We start from the raw sequence: 14,615 nt of genomic DNA, 5'->3' as shown, positions 1-14,615 counted from the left end.
CACTTCATTTGTTTTTTTCACTCTCTTTATTCTCTATCTTTATAACAATTCTTTCTTTTGGCAATTTCCCCAAGACCTATAAATAGGCCTAAGTCCCTTTCCTTAAATGTATAGACACAGAATAAATGTGTGTAGTTAAGTTTTCCAGTTGCAAAAAAAGTGGAAACCAGTTCTGGTTAATTTATATATAAAAAATATTTACATGTGAGTATTCAGAAGCTCAACAGATCAAGGGGAATCATGGAAAGCTAGGATCTGGTTTAAAGAGACTTACTTACACATCCCAAACCGGAAGTATAAAACGTAAAACAAGTAATGTAAAATAACTTTTCTTCATACACGTGAATACAAGCTTACTTCCTGCTCAGTACTCCACACGCCATAAACATGCAACTTCAGAACCCTTTAGTACTGTTGTGATTCTATTATGATATTATGCAACCTATAGACTAAATTGTAACATTATGTAAACCAAAAGGCTTTATATAAAGTGGCAGGGGAAAGGCAAAAGGAAGTTATACACATAAAAATATTTGTATTGTTTTACATGTGTTAATTTTCAATTATTTAATAACAAGTTATCAACACTTCATGGCTTATTATTTGTATTTATTAATTTTATATAAAATGCATATGTGTATGTACACATACATAAATATGTGACCCATTATTGAAAGAAACAAATGCATTTCATTTTTCAGCCTTTACTTCTATAACTAGTTATGAAATTACATATACTTTTGTTATTTCTTCCCCACCACTTTTGATATTCTTCATGATTCCTCCAGAAATGTTCTATGGCTTCTGGCTTATATCTTGATAGGAAGAAGTTTCAGGGTTTTCCACTTGGTTTCATTGTATTAGCCTTTAGAAGAAGCACAGATTTACATCAGAATCATCAGGGGTGAATTCAGGATTTGGCACTTACTAGCTTTGTAACCTTGGGCAAGTTACTTATTTGTGTCTTAGTTTCTTTATCTATATAATGGGGATAATAATAGTATAAGTTTGCTGTGAGGATTAAATAAGTGAATGCGGGTGCTTAGGTGGCTCTGTTGGTTCACTAGCCATGACTTCAACTCAGGTCATGTTCTCACAGCTTGTGAGTTTGAGCTCAGAGCCTGGAACCTGCTTCAGATTCTGTGTCTCCCCTCTCTCTCTCTCTGCCCCTCTCCTGTTTGTGTTCTCTCTTTCTCTTTCAAAAATAAATAACATTAAAAAAATAATGAATGTGTATAAAGTATTTTTTAAGTGTTTATTTATTTTTGACAGTAAAAGGACACAGGAGGGGCAGAGAGAGAGAGAGAGAATCTCAAGTGGAAAGCACAGAGCCTGACATGGATTTCCATCTCATGAACTGTGTGAGATCATGTCCTGAGCTGAAATCAAGAGTTGGACACGTAACCCACTGAGCCACCAGGAGCCCCACATATAAAGAATTTATAATGCTTTTTCCTCTTACACCATTAATAAGAATGCAAATTGGTACAACCACTGTGGAAAATAGTATAGAGGTTCTTCAAAAAATTAAAAATAGAACTACCTTACAATCCAGAAATTGTACTGCTAGGCACTAACCCAAAGGATCAAAAATACTAATTCAAAGGGATGCATGCACCCCAGTGTTTATAGCAGCATTATCCACAATAGCCAAAGTATGGAAACAGCTCAAGTGGGCATCGACTGATGAATGAATAAGGAAGTTGTGGTGTATACTTACAATGTAATATTACATAGTCACGAAAAAATGAAGTCTTGACCTTTGCAATGACATGGATGAAGCTAGGGAGTATTATGTTATGTGAAATAAATTAGTCAGAAAAATATAAATACCATATGATTTAATTCATATGTGAGTTTAAGAAAGAAAACAAATAAACAAAGGGGAAAAAAGAAAGACAAACCAAGAAAGAGATTCTTTTTTTCTTTTTTCTAACATTTTAGTAGGCTCCACATCTAGCATGGAGCCCAGTCCCAGGCTCTAACTCATGACCTGAGCTGAGACCAAGAGTCCGATGCTCAACTGACTGAGCTACTCAGGTGACTCAAGAGACTCTTAATCAAAGAGAATAAACTTATGGTTAACAGAGGCGGGTCTAGGTTAAATACATGATAGAGATTAGGAGTGTACTTTTTGTGATAAGTACGAGGTGTATGGAAATGTTGAATCACACTATTATTGTATACCTGAAATTAATATTATGCTGTATGTTAAGTAACTGGAAATTAAATAAAAATATAAAAAAATTAAAAAAAGAAGTTATAATAGTTCCTGACACATTGCAAGTGCTCAAGTGTTAGTGTTTATTAGTAGTAGCAGTAATAGTAATTCTCCAAGATTTAAGTATCTAATAGGGATTAATAATATAGTGGGTTCAGAGTGTCAATGGTCAATAATGAGGTGGTCTTAACTAAAACTTATTTTTATCTCTTTATTTGTGTCAGCTTCCATTTTGACAGGTGCACCACAGTGGCAATATGAGTTTCTATGAATTTGTGTTGACTCAGAGTAAATGTTGAATATTTGAATGTTTTGGCTATGTTTCTTTCCTAAGTCCACAGTAACCCTAGTACCTGAGTGCAAGCTCCATCAGGAAAGGCCAGATGAAAGATAACAATGTACTTCGATGTTATTTCAATGGCCTTCCTCAAGTTGTAACTTACTCTTCTTTCAAGGGACTCTAAATGTGTAAATTGTCTCAACTCTGAGAATTGGATGAAGAGTCATGGCTCTCAGTAGTGTTATGAATTGGGTGGTATCTCAAGTTGCTGCCTATCTATTTTGTTCCAAAGAACCTCATGACCCCAAAAGTCCCCGTGGTTAGAATGTTCTGGTTACTGAGGTTTCTATCCTCAGAAGATCCTTATTATCACCTTCAAATTCATTTCTACACTTTCATCCCAAACTATTATTATTCTCTCTACATGTTTTTCATTTACTGTTTTATAGTGGCCATTATCTTCTTGTATTTTCTTAAGAATGCCAAATTATTTCTTCAAAATTTTTTGGTTTCCTATATATTTCAGAAATCTGCTATTCCTCTGAGTCTTCATGGTTCATGACAAACTTCTTTGTTTTTCACATTTGGTTTGTCCTTTTTGAAAAAGGAATAGTTTTTCCAGACATGGTGTTTATCAAATTAACTTTTTCATCACTTGAATGGTGGTCAAATCCCCTTTTAGATTTTCAGCCAGTCACCAAGTTGATACAAATGGTTTATAGCCCAACTGCTGCTACTGCACATTAGTAATCTCCTGTGCCCTAGGATACTGACAACTGCTGAATTGGACACTCTCAACATCAAAATGATAATCCCCAGGTCTGCTTCTTCGAAGCCTTTTTTGATATTCATTCTTTATCTACTAAATTATTCACAGGAAATATGCTTCCTAGAATGCCAAATGGTACTTTTAGTCATTTCTCCATCCTTCTTAACTAGTTTTCCGGGAACTCTCTCTTCTTTTGGATATATGAAGAGAAATATTGCCTCTAGTTATGGGCACAATTCTTGATGACTTGAAAAGCTTCAGCAATTGATTGTTGGTCAGTTTCCTAGTTAACAGAGACCCTGAATTTCTGGTCTAGGGGCAGAAGGTGAAGCATAGCTTGTGGATTGGCATGACATGACATTTAAAAATTTGATCCCATGAAACTTGTAGTGGGTAACAGAAAATCCTCATAGATTCTGACAGGAAGCTGACCATCAATCCTAATTTTTATGGATGGTGTGAGTTTCCACTCTTTTGGTTTTCATAGGTGTTTCAGTGAGAATTTAGGAAAGACTGCATCAGTCATGTTTTCCACTTTATACAAGAAGCCTTCATTCATTGAAGCATTTGGAAAGATTTTCCCAGAGTGTATTTTGAATACACCATTTCAAAAAAATTGCATTAAAAAAAGTATTTCACAGGGCAAGCCAGGACACTTGAATTATATTGAAATAAAGTTATGGGGAGCTTGGATGGCTCAGTTGCTTAAGTGTCCAACTTTGGCTTAGATCATGATCTTGCGGTTCATGAGTTTGAGCCCCACATTGGGCTCTGTGCTTACAGCCGGGAACCTGGAGCCTACTTTAGAGTCTGTGTCTCCCTCTCTCTTTGCTCCTCCTCCACTCACGCTCTGTCTCTCCCTTTCTCTCAAAAAATAAGTAAATGTTAAAAAAATGAAAGTTAAACATGTTTGTTTAAAGTAAAACTTTCCAAAGCTTTTGCTATGTTAGTGTACATAGAGAATCCCTTGGTTAAGAGTGTGTATTCTTCGTTGCCGAAACTTATTTGAACATAAGTCCCCCATTCCTTATTTTCCATAAGTCATTTTCTGAGAATAGTGTGTTACAGAACATGTTTTGGGAAAAGGCAGTTTGTAGGTGGTTTTTATTTTCTAAAAGTTGCCTACATCTTACTGGAGCTATTCACTTTGTTGTTGATTATCCTTAAGAGGAGAGGGAGATGGGACCAGAGGACATGAATTCTCAGCTAGAACTTCTCTCATTTCAGGCGTATTACTCCAGAGAGTTTGCTAGAAAGTGGGGTAAGTATCTGAACTGTTCATGTCCAGCAAGAAGAAATACATCTTTCCTTTTGCACGTAAATTTACTCCTCAGGTGTTTGATTGCAATGGAAATTCATACACATATACTTCACTTCACATCACCTTGTTTGTGACCTCGATTTGGTTTTCCCTGCTGATTTAACTCGGTTGCCAAGGCAAGAAACAATTTTGGCTTTTGAAGGAAAGGGAGTAAAATATAGATAGATCAATATTTCTGTGTTTAGTTTTGTGATTCCTGTTTTTTTTTCCAGAATCCAGCAATTTGTAATTAGCTATGACTAGACTGGTTAGGTCTGTTTTAGGAGATCTAAATTGGATCTCAGTTCTACTGCCTTTGGAGGCTGTACATCCTGAGTACCAAAAAGGACTGACTGTCTAGAATAGTGTTTCTCTACTTAAACTGTAGTAAGAGCTGTTAGCCTCATTAACCAAGTTGCAAACTTTAGGGAATACATAGTTAATAACACTTACTGTGAAAAGGCTGTTGTTCTCTGGCCAAGCATAATATTATGCTGACTTTTAAAACATTGTGAGAAACAACAAAATAATCTTAACTGCCTCCTTCCTACCACCTTCTGCCCATACCAATCACTAAGGCCTAAAAGTCACCACTTGATAACCTCTCATCTGAACACAAAACAGTACAATGGCAAAAATAGGAGAGAAGAGGTGGGTAGCTATAGCTACAAAGTATAAGGGGGAAAGGCGAGGTGGTCTAAAGTGATAAAAGTTTACTTCACCAGCAGCTAGGAACTGCCAGTGGTGAATGTCCAGATCCTCTGTGAACCAGTTGGAAGTTGCTGAATCTGAGTCTGTATCTTTGGGAACTTTGTCAAGACTGTTGTAACCATGAGATTTAGAAATATTTACCACAAGGTAGACACCATTACTATAGTGCTCAAAATGTTTTCCAAGTGCCAGTAGGTTATGTTTGAATTCTGTATCTTAGATCAAGCTAGTACCCCTAGTATGTCAAAGATTGATGCTTTCTAGAATCTTTAGCAAGATTATCAGTAGCAAATATTTTATCTGGTATTTACTCAGTAGGTATAAGCTTCTTGATGTCACGGACAGTTTTAGTCAAGGTTCTTGGTTGTAAGCAAAAATCCAAAGCAACTCTCAACTCAGACATTTTTTTTTAAGACACCGAAATAGATCCAGAGTTGAGGGAAAAGTTGTAAGAACCAGGAAAGTTCTGGTGGGCTACAATTGAATTGGTGCTAGAATTCTCTCTTTTATGTATCTTTTCTGATTGATGTGGGCTTGGTCCCATACTTAACTTCAACCAATCATGGTGAAATGGGTTTATTTGAATGGCCAGCCTGGGCCATATTTCATTCCTTTGGTCATGAGTTCAGAGCATTATGATAAGTAGTTCCATCAAACCCAAAAGAACTAGGGAGAGAAGATCTCAAAAACGGTGGACAGTGGGGGGTGTGTAGGTGTGTGGGTGTGTGTGTGTATGGGTGTATGTGCATGTATGTGTTCATGTGTGTGAGAATGCTTGTATTTGTGTGTGTATACATAGAGAAACTTACTAAAAATAATGAAAAAGCAATGTCGAAAAGAAAAAATATAGATATCATATCTTATCTAGTCCTAACATGGTACTATACACATATGGCTCCTCCATAAGTATTAATTTGATTTCCTATACCTCTCATCTAGGGAGCCCATTCTTATTTAGGCTTGTGTCAAATTCTGGCAATGATTCTAGAGGTATTTTGAAAAGGCGTAAGTGGTCATAGGATGACTGGTTATTTAGGTGAGTGGATTTTAATCTCTGCCAATCTGAAAGCATGGCTTATGTTTAGGTGAAAGTCATCACTGTCTGACTCTGGCATTGAGTAGGATGGATATCTGAGAGTTGGGACAGATCTAGTGCCTAATATCATTATGGTTTCTCCAAAGATAATTATTAATTTCTACCTTAATGCTTCTAGTAATAGGGGCTCCTTGTTTCATAGAAGTGCATGTTCTCTAATAGCTATATTGTTTACATTATTTCCATATATTGAACCATATTATCACCTCTTTGATTTATAGGGATTCTATGTAATCAACCATTCTTATATGATATCATTCTTTAATATTTGAATATTGTTCTCGACTCCTTTGAAATCATCTCTTAAGGTCATTTACCTTCTTTTTTTTGCCAACCAATCATTTGTGAATGACACTTTAAAATTGCTCCACACTATTTAGCAGTACACATTGAAACCCTGGTAACATTTGCCTTGTCAATCCTACTTCTAAGAGTTTATTCTAGTGAAACAATTATATATATAAAACTGTAAGACTTAAGATACTTGGGAAAAAAGAAAGTAATTTGTAACAGTTGAAAGTGATAATGGCTTAAATGTCCAATAATAATGAGTTTGCTAAGTAAGTTTTGAAATGTTCATATGACAGACTAGTATAATGCCATGAAAATACTCCATAAATCTATTTATTAACAGGGGCAATATTCATTATTTAGGGTTGTTTCATTTATCTCTTGCTGTGTAATAAATCTCCCCAAATATTAGTGGCTTAAGACAAAATGATTTATTTCTTCTGATACTGTGGGTTAGCAGTATGGGTGGTTCTGCTTGTTCTGTCTGAGTCACCCATACATCTCTAGTATCCCATGGCTAGCGAGCTCAAGATGGCCTCCCTCTCCTGAATGGTAGTCCATGCTGTTGATGATGATGTCTCAGTTCTCCAAGGACCAGAATTTACACAGTGTCATGTCTCAGTCATTCCATGCGTCAAAGCAGGTCACAAGACTACTCTAAATCAAATAGACTCTACCTCTTGATGGATAGAGCTGTAAATGATTTATCAGCATGCTCATGATCTATCACAAGTAACAAGTAAAAGAAGCAGGTTATAAATAGCTTGACTCAGATTTTCTAATGTTATTGATACACACACATAAATGCACAGATAATCTTCTTGAAGGATATGTACACAAATATTAAAAGTGAGTTTTTAATGGATGGTAGGATTATGGTTAGTTTTGTGGGATTTTTCTATAAGTGATATGATTGTTATTATCTAATTTTTTCTACAGCTAATTGTGTAATGAATTTAAGAGAGATATGTTAAAATACTTACCATCATGTTATCTGTGTACATCACTATTCCTCTATCTCTCATGGCTGTTTTGGGGTCATTTTTCTCCTCCCCAACTTAAAAAATCTCTGAAAAAGAGGAGATTCAGATATAACTTACAGATAATAACCATGCAAGAGATACCAGTGTGTATTTTTAAGTGCTTAAAGACGACAGTCTCAAGAAAAGCATTATTTAAGTTGAAGAACTAGACTATGCTTGCAGTACCATTTAATGCTTACGTATGTTTATTCACAACTCATTCACTTACCTGAAATATTTAATGTATATGTGTAGGCATTTTTTATATCATGTGTGTGTATGTGAATTTTCATTTTTTCCTCTACCCACTCTTTTTTAGGCATATGTTGTTTAACACATTGGCTGATAGCCACAGTGGCTATTAACCACTTGAGATGTGGGCAGTCCAAATTAAGGGTGTGTTTTGAATGTAAAATACACACTGGAATTCAAACTTTTTAGTACAAATATATAAGATATCTCATTAATTTTTATATTGATTACATGTTAAGACAATATTTTGATAATCAGTTGAAATAAAATAAATATATTAAAAAATATTACCTGCTCCTTTTTACTTTTTTAATGTATTTTTTTAGAAAGCTTAATATATGGCTCACATTTGGGTCTCAAATTAAATTTTTATCACACAGTGTAGTCTTTTCTTCCCTCCTTCCTTCCTTCCTTCCTTTCTTTCCTCCTCCCTTCCCTCCTTTTCTTTTGTTTTCCACTGTGATGAGTAAAACTCTATACATAGAGGTACTTGATAATAGCACAAGTGAAAGTTGAATGGTCAGAATTTTGAAGGAAAGATTTATTTGAAAAAATCTTATGGGGATGAAAGATTAGCTGTTGATGAACAGAGAAAACTTTTATTTAGACTTTCCATCTTCTATTTTAAAGTAGATTAAAAAAACCATGAGGTAATCTTGGCCAGGTTCTGCAAAATTTATCATTTTTCTCCTTCTATTTGGAAAGATGTTGGCTTACAAAACATGTAAACCTGAATAAAAATTAGCTGAAGTTCCCAGTAAATATTATCTACTACAATTTCAAAGTTATGCTAAAGTTCCAAGGACTAATTTAAGTACAACTATTATGATAGATCATTTATTAGATCAAATGTTTTATCAAATGTTGTCTGCTGTCTGGGAGTTACATAATCCTTTTAGTAATCAATGATGCAAATAAGTTTGCTACCTTGGACTGTGTCCATTTTTTAAAAATAATCAAAAACAAAAACCTTTAGCCAAAGTGAGACATGAAAATCTATTTTTTGGTGAAATTTTATACTAACTAAATTCTATCAAAATTTTTCATCTGTCTGTTTAAAAAATGTATACTGAAATTCAGAATTGTTTTATTTGTTTTTTATGAAGAAGAATTGGTGCATTAACAACTGATTTTACAGCTTCTAGGTAGCTACTCAACAATGTTTAGAGAAAATAGAAAAGATTGAATTTTAGCAGTCTCTGTTCAGCCTTCACTGACAATTGATCCACAACATATAATTTTCTCCAGTGTGTTATACCAAAGGCCAAACCTGGGAAAAACAGGATTAATTCATCAAAGGAATAACAAGTGGAAACATTTCTACTTTAATAATAACAGCATCAAAAAGTCATTTACATTTTTTCCAAGTTTATTTTAAGCAAATTATTTGTTTAGCTATTAATAAACACCTTTTCTAATAATTCTCTAGTGACATTTCCCTATCTCTTCCAAAAGAAATATTTAGATACCAAAAGACATTTTGGGGACTTATTCTTGTCTATCACCTTTCTATCTTTGCTAGAACACTTTTTCAATGACCTGTTAAAAGATCAACTTCAGTGTCCCTTCGGGACTTTGCAGACAAGCTTCTGGACTAGGTTTGTCAAATCCCAACTGGTCTATCTTCATAGCTGATGGAATTAGGCATTCTAAATATCAGATACTAAAAAACAAACAGACAAACAAACAATCAATTAGTCTTATTTGCTGGGTGAAGCCAGTAAAGAAGGAATTGGTGTTCTCACCCTTGTCCTCCGCCATGGGTTCTGTGGGATGACTCTCTCACTTCTCAGTGGTTTCTCCTCTAGGTGGGATGATGTGTCTGATGATGGATGCAGTGTTAATGGTTCCCTCTTGTCTACTGCTCTGCTTTCTATGCCCCTGGGACCAGGGTGACAGGGTTGGTTCTCAGGATCTTTTCATTCACAAAGTATGAGAACTAAGTCAATTACTGTAGTCCTTGTTTGTGAATGCTCATTCTTCTACCCCATAGGAGGATTTATTAGTTAGGATAGATTAGAGTAAGCTCAAGTAATGAACTAAGCCCCAAATATCAGTGGCATGAATTCTGCACTCACTCATTAGGCTAGACTATGTATGCTACGTTAATAAATTTACACTAAAATATCTGGTTTAACACAACACGGGATCTTCCTTGCTCATACTAGATGTCCAACAAAACAGAAGTCCCCGTACAATGTACTTCTAGGCCCAGGCCAACCAAGCTTCCTTTATCTTATAATGCTACTGTTTCATCATATGACCTTGTACTTGCTTCAGAAGGGGAAGAGGAAGCTCTTAAGTGTAAAGAAGGTGGGAAATAATAAGAAAATAGGCATTTATTTAGTAATAAATATCTGTGTGGAATAAATTCAGGGGGATCCTTAACTAGTGTTAGTCCAATATAGGAAGATGTGAAGTTATTTAGGTATTAAAATTATTACTGACAAATACTGTATTATCATTGATTTAATGGTACCAATCATAATATCTTAAAAGTCAGAATGTATTTTATGTCTCCTTTTCTAAGAGTATATCCCTGTAACAGTATTATGGAAAAAGTTTTCCATATGCAGTATGATATTCACTTTTCCTTTTTCTTATTATTCCTTAGGTGAAATAATTACAGTCAGAACTTGATACAATATTTTATTTTTATCTTTAGAAATAGAGGTGTTGGAGATAAGTAGAGGGAAGACTACTTCCTCTTCTACATTATTTCCTCCTCAAGGTCAGGGAATCATAACATTTACATTTGGAAGTAATTAAAGTTTTCTATAGTTTATATATTTTTGAGAGAGAGAGAGAGTGAGCAGGGGAAGGGACAGAGAGAAGTAGAGGCAGAATTCAAACAGGCTCCAAGCCCTGAGCAGTCAGCACAAAGCCTGACATTGGTCTTGAACTCATAAAGCCACAAGATCATGACCTGAGCAAAGTTAGACACTTAACCACTTAACCGACTGAGCCACCCAGGCAAACCTGTTTTGGAAGTAATTTGAGAGGTATTCCCAAAGGTGAGAAAGAAAAGACTTAGAGTGACTAAATGACTTATCAAAAGTCACCCAACTAGTTGCTGTTGGGAACTGTGAAGCCTGTAAAATTTTACCCTATTTGCAAGCTAATAAACCTGCCTTCTGCCCCTTTGTAAGTGTTGTTAGAAGACACAATATTTCTGTATCGGGGACATAAGACTTAATGACAGCAGGAAACTATAGCCACAGTTTCATGTTCACTTGAATTTCTTCTCTTTGTCCCCCAGTTTCCATGTAGGTAGGACTTGTTAGGTAGAAATTAGATATGAGCAGTGGAAGGAACACCCCAGAGACTAGAATGATGATAGTACACCTTAGAAGTCCGGAGGCACGACATCCTGACTTTGGGGCTTCCAGGACCCTGGGGCTGTCAGACAAAGAGCTGCAAGCGCAGAGCAAATGCTCCCCTCTTCCACCTTTGCCCCAGGGTAACTCCTAGATTTATTATAATACATTTGCATTTCAGTGATAGTCCCCTCCCACCATGAGGAAAGGCTGCTGGGAGGCTGATCTTAGAGAGTCACAAACTCCCTCCCCGCCCCCGCCTGTGGGAGAAGTCCCCCAAATGATTGGAAGCAGCCTGCTTTGGAGACCACACTGTCCTTGATGCAAAGACCCCAATCAGGTAAAGGAAAAGACCCCTATAGTCTCAGGGCAGTTGCCACTTCTGGGCCTGCCCCCTCTCCCACCTTGAGAGTGTACCGTCCTTAATAAAGCTGATTTGTGCTTTCACTAAGGGCGCTGAGCTCTAATTCTTTATTGCGTCAGTGGCAAGAGCCCAGACACAACGCTTTTCGCGCTGACAGATTGTGTTTCTGGAGAGGAACGCTAAGCTCTCCACTTGGGGAATTCGCTGCTTTTATAGTGAGCAGGAGCAAACTGCTGTTTGTCTGGAGAGAGGCATTACCTCATTTTTCAAGGCTCCTTGCTGCAAACATGACCCTAATAAATGGCCCTAACTGGGCCATTAAGGGACTTTCATTTTTGGCATACCTGGCAAGAATGTGGAGGGATGCTCAGGGCCCCATGGTGGATTGCTGGAGAGTTTACACTAGAATTTGCTCTCTCAATTCCTGGTTTACTAAACTGTCCATAGAACTGTTTCTGAAGACAAAACCTTTTTAAACATTATCTTTATTCTGTTTGAAGTGCTCTTTATTGTCTTCCTTTTTGGAAAGAGCACATATTTTCTAGTCCTATTGATGTATTTAAATTATTTTTCTGTTAATGATCTGATTGGTAACTTACATCATGTAACAGGATGCTGAATTATTTCATGTATAATAAGACGTAGTCAAGGACCAGCAAATTTGTACCAGCAAATCCCAAGTTACAGGAAACTCATCCTTTGAAAATACCATATTTTACTTTCAGCTTGTTTTATGCATTGTTTTTAGTAGTCAACATTTACAGATCTCTTACTGTGTATCAATCTATAGTTGGAGTGTAGGTTATACAAGAGATTACAAGTTTTGACCTCATAGTGCTTATAAGACCCATGTGTAAGGAAGTGAAAAACAAAAATGAAGAAGCATATGCTAAGAGTAGAATGTGCAGTAAAGAATACAAGTTTATTGGATCCCAGAGGAGTTTTAGATTTCTAGCTAATTGTGTTCAGGCAGGATTCATAGATGAAATGGAGAAAGGACAATAGTTCGTAGAGAAGGGGGAGAGGGTGAGGTCTATTACTCTGCATTCACTCTGACTTTGGAAGTAAACATTAAAGGTTTTTCTTAGTGGCAACCATATAGGCACTTTCCTCATCTGTTTTATTCACTACTCCATCTTCAGTTCTTATAAAAATGCCTTGCCCATATTAGAAACTCATATAAACACTAGTGGATGAAGAGACGATGGTTGAAGATGTGCATGGTTAGTACTTTTTGTCTTCAACATTCATCTTTTGCACAGCCCACACATTCATGCAGTATCTATTGACACAGAGACTGTTTCTCATTCATCGAATGGGTCTTTCATATGGTTCCTGGCCCTGAGAAAAAGGACCTGATGTCAGCATGGCACTACAAGGGAGATTATTTCAACCAGCTATGAATCTTCCTCGGTTGTACCCAAATCTTTCTTACTGTCTGAACTGAGGGGCCTGTTGGGGCACCAGTGGCTTGTATACTCATGGAGTGATTTTTTAACTTATCATCTATCCCACTTCTTCCTCCACTCACTCCTAACCGTGGGCTCAGGGCTGTGGAAGCCACATAAGTGCTAGTGGTGGTGGTACAGCAAACCCACTGGTATAGGGGTGGACACAGCCTCCTTTTATCTTGTTCATGGTGCATCCTGAGCTCTGCTGGCAGAGGCTTAAGGACCACGGATAGCTCCAACACCCATATAAAATACTAGATCTATGGGAAGGAGAAAAGAATGGATCACACTTCTGCAGTTCCTTGGGACACTTGTCCTTCCTTCTACCTGTTACCCATTCCTGACAACTCCTCATTCTTGTCACCATGTTGCTTGGTGGTAGAGTTCCAACTATTATTATTATTATTATTATATAATTGTATAATCTATAATATTATCGTTATATATTACTAGTTGCTGAAACAGTATAGTATTTTTTATTTGTATGGGATAAAGCCATCTTGAAGCCATGTATTATTCAACTTTCCAATATTGGATTTTCAAATACATAATTAGAAATATAGGAGATTGCCTGTATTTTGTTCTTAGACTATAGGTTTTACATCTGCTACTAATGATAACTGTGCAATTTTCTAGTTAAAACTTTAATTTTTTAATGTTTCTTTATTTTTGAGAGAGAGAGAAAGAGAGAGGGGTGGAGGGGCAGAGAGAGAGGGAGACACAGAATTGGAAGCAGACTCCAGGCTCTGAGCTCTTAGCACAGAGCCCCACAGAGGGCTTGATCTTAGGAGTGGAGAGATCACAACCTGAGATAAAGTCAGATGCTTAACCAAATGAGCCACTCAGGCACCTTCTAGTGAAAACTTTTAACTGGGTGAAGATAGCCATAATAATAATTTGTGAGAATAGAAAAAATGAAATAAATTAAACTTAGTAACTGGTGGGATGCCTTTAGAAGTATTGGCCATAAACATCATGGAGCAGTCAATTAGAAATAGTAATTAAAAGGAATTGCTAATTAAAAGTTTTATACTAGTTTAGAAAGCTTTTCTCAGATAATGAGTACCATATTTTCACGTGGCTTTTTATAAAATTTTAATTTTGTCCATGCTTTATGAATCTAGTGAATCTAAGAAAGATCAGTGTGGCTCTCACCTTCCTTGGAAGGAAGCTATTAAATTAGATGTTATAACTTATCTATTTACTTACTTATGCTGAGAGATTCATTCTGTAGAAACGTCCTTTTGTTTCAAAATCTTGCTGTTGCCATGATGTAGATTTCTGAAGGGAAAATAAAATGGGAAGCGTGAAAGAAATGCCAGATGGCCAGGCATTGCTCAGGGAGATGTGAAGCCAGGTGTAATGTAAGGCAGTGCTTACTAGGATCACAGTAAGCATAGGAGCAAATGAAGGATTGCCCTCTGTCTGAATCTTTTATGTCTATGTTAATTCTAGGGATTTATAAACATTGTAGGCCTGTCCACAGTTGGGAAGATGGGAACTCTAAAATTTAGCTTACCATATTGGATTCATTCTGGCCC

At 36.4% G+C, this 14,615-nt stretch overlaps 1 long non-coding RNA gene across 3 annotated transcripts; it reads right to left on the bottom strand.

Moving 5' to 3' along the window:
* Positions 1 to 688: 688 nt before the first annotated feature.
* LOC115302884 lies at positions 689 to 11,695 on the bottom strand. Of its 3 annotated transcripts, none has more exons than XR_003913683.1 (4): positions 11,664 to 11,695; positions 9,688 to 9,857; positions 7,652 to 7,737; positions 689 to 865 (listed from the first exon to the last, which is right to left on the bottom strand). It is a non-coding gene; the product is annotated as an uncharacterized LOC115302884 (long non-coding RNA). The 3 variants fall into 3 exon arrangements; XR_003913685.1 differs by having other exon boundaries at positions 9,688 to 9,823; positions 11,664 to 11,677; XR_003913684.1 differs by lacking the exon at positions 11,664 to 11,695 and adding an exon at positions 11,288 to 11,397.
* Positions 11,696 to 14,615: the final 2,920 nt, after the last annotated feature.

The sequence above is a fragment of the Suricata suricatta genome, chromosome 9 (genome assembly GCF_006229205.1).
Source record: "Suricata suricatta isolate VVHF042 chromosome 9, meerkat_22Aug2017_6uvM2_HiC, whole genome shotgun sequence".
NCBI lineage: Eukaryota > Metazoa > Chordata > Mammalia > Carnivora > Herpestidae > Suricata > Suricata suricatta.
Note: the sequence above shows the minus strand (reverse complement) of the source record. Positions and strands in the feature narration are given on the sequence as shown.